This window comes from Gadus chalcogrammus, chromosome 3 (genome assembly GCF_026213295.1).
Source record: "Gadus chalcogrammus isolate NIFS_2021 chromosome 3, NIFS_Gcha_1.0, whole genome shotgun sequence".
NCBI lineage: Eukaryota > Metazoa > Chordata > Actinopteri > Gadiformes > Gadidae > Gadus > Gadus chalcogrammus.
The window spans coordinates 25,602,410-25,604,909 of NC_079414.1; the positions used below are offsets into that span (position 1 = coordinate 25,602,410).

At 42.8% G+C, this 2,500-nt stretch overlaps 1 protein-coding gene across 1 annotated transcript in view; it reads right to left on the minus strand.

Moving 5' to 3' along the window:
* The window catches only part of LOC130380131 (calcium-binding protein 5-like), an 18,412-nt gene that overhangs the window by 13,513 nt on the left and 2,399 nt on the right, over positions 1-2,500 (minus strand). The gene's annotated exons all lie outside the window — the stretch shown is intronic.

Genomic DNA, 2,500 nt, shown 5'->3' on the forward strand with positions numbered 1-2,500 from the left:
ATTAATACGCAATGGAACCACGTAAGTCTCAATTAAGCCTCTTTACTGAAGGATGCATTAACAGAACCAACTCACAGCCTCATCTCCTATGGCCCGTACGTAACACATGTCATGGTAAAGCAGAGAGCTGCGCCACTCCACCAGGAATGTGCTTTACCTTAATCTGTCAACGCACGTGTTTTGTCATCTGTGATCCGTGACTTCGGTTTTCCCAGTTACTCATTTAGTCATTGAAGGCTTGATGTGTCCAAACTATATCGTTGTCCGTGACCAATGAAATTTACATTTACATTTAGGGCATTTGGCGGATACTTTTATCCAAAGCGATTTACAATAATCTCATTCGTCAGAAGAAGGAGAAACAACAATATTTCGCTATCGGTACAGTAAGGGTGTTCATAGAACCAAGTTCCAAGCGCATACCATCACTAGGTTGACCCTGTATGCATCAACGATGCATCAACGATAGCTAGGATAAGACGCTACAAAATGCTAATTACTATTCTTCAGTGCAAGGACGTACAACATACAATAAGTGTGTAAGAGGGTGGGGGTGGGGAGGGGGCTATGCATAGTCTAGGTGGACTCTGGGGATTCAGGCGAGAGAGAGAGAGAGAGAGAGAGAGAGAGAGAGAGAGAGAGAGAGAGAGAGAGAGAGAGAGAGAGAGAGAGAGAGAGAGAGAGAGAGAGAGAGAAAGAGAGAGAGAGAGAGAGAGAGAGAGAGAGAGAGAGAGAGGGGCAGGAAGACATTGTCAACACGATTCGAACAAATCCAATCTGATCCAGGAATGAGTTGTGTGATTGCGACGGCTGAGGGTTTAAATGTAACCTCTCGCTCTGTGTTTGTCCCGATAAAAACACAAATAGATATCTGGGTGGGCTGTCACAGATTTGGTGATCTCACTCAGTCTGTCCCTATCCCCAAACGGAGGGTAATTCCTTTGTGTGTTTGTGCGCGTGTGTGCGCGTGTGCGTGTACTGTGTCTGTCTGTCTGTCTGTCTGTCTGCAAATTGTAATTTCAATTTTCTAAATCATATAAAGATAGACGGTTGGTAACAGCTCGACCACAAAAGCAGAACAACCCACTTCGATAACCCGCTCAGAGTGGAGATTGTTCCCCAGCAGCTTCTTGTTCTCTCAGATATCTGCTCTGAGACGTCCATCTGAGACGCAAACTGACTCCTCAATATGTTTCAGTCATTTGGAAACCCCTCACGTATCCGACATGTACCAAACCTCTAACACGTATCTAGTGGTGCATCTATTGAGGCCCCTACAATATTTGAATACTTGAATGTTTGTTGACCAGGCTGTTCACCTTTTGGCCCCAGTTCATTCCGAGAACACGAACAAGAACTGAAGAGCAAGTTATTCCGCAAACTTTCCCTTCAGTGTGCGCACGTTTAACTGAATATCTTATCCCTGCACTCTTTTAATCTTACGCCACTAATCTTCCTTTACATTCCAATCAATCTCTGGTCCCTCCCTCACTCTGTGCTCTTAATCCCCCCCCCCCCCCCCCACTGTGCCTCGTGTTCCAGCTGCTGTTCAGGATGTAGATTTCCCACGAACAAGAAACAAATATTTAACCACTAGTTTAATGTATTTGTCAATATGTTCAGCAGCTCAACGCTCCCACAACACAAGCATTGTATGAATTTTGCATACAGGAACCATTTGCATCCCAAAGTATGACACATGACTCCATATAAGGCCAAAGCTTAACCATTTGAGTCACTGGGTGTCGAAAGAAGAGCACTAAAGTCCTTTTCAATGTGGCCCAGTTAAAACGTCATTCTGGTGATACAAGTGTCCAGATGTGCATATACATTACTCAACACATAAGACTTATAATCCATCAAACACGTCCTGCATACTGACCAGAGTGGGAACATGTCTACATTCGTGTTGGCCTACTATGTTTTACAGAAGCGATTCAAAACAGATGCATCAAGGATCTGTTTTGAGACACAAATCCACGAATCCCTCTTGAATTGAAATATAAAAAAAACAATTTTAGTACGATAACGACCTGAATGAAGATTACAGAAGATGATGACATTCTGATTATTATTCAAAGTCTAGACTGTCCAGTTCCTATCTATTCATGCCAAAAAAAAAGGTCTTTACGTAAATTATTCAATTTTTTCCCCCCCAATTTTACATCAGAACCATAACAAGAAGATCCAAGAATAACTACTTCCCTGTTGTTGTCAGTCAAACACAAGCCTTCCTGTTGGGCGGTTATATGAACCAAACAAAGGGCCTATTCACCGGAGAGACATCTAGGGGAGGCTCTGGACATTAATCAAGGCTCTGTTTGATAACGGTATCGCAGCACACCAACAGAGACTACTAGTCGACTGAATATGCCTTTATTTACCATGCTGGTGCTAGGCAAGAAATAAATAAAACAAACCTGACATTGAAGAACTTTTGATGGGAGAAATTGAAAAGGCTCCATGAACGTCATTATTTAAACACCAATTTAGAGCCAAA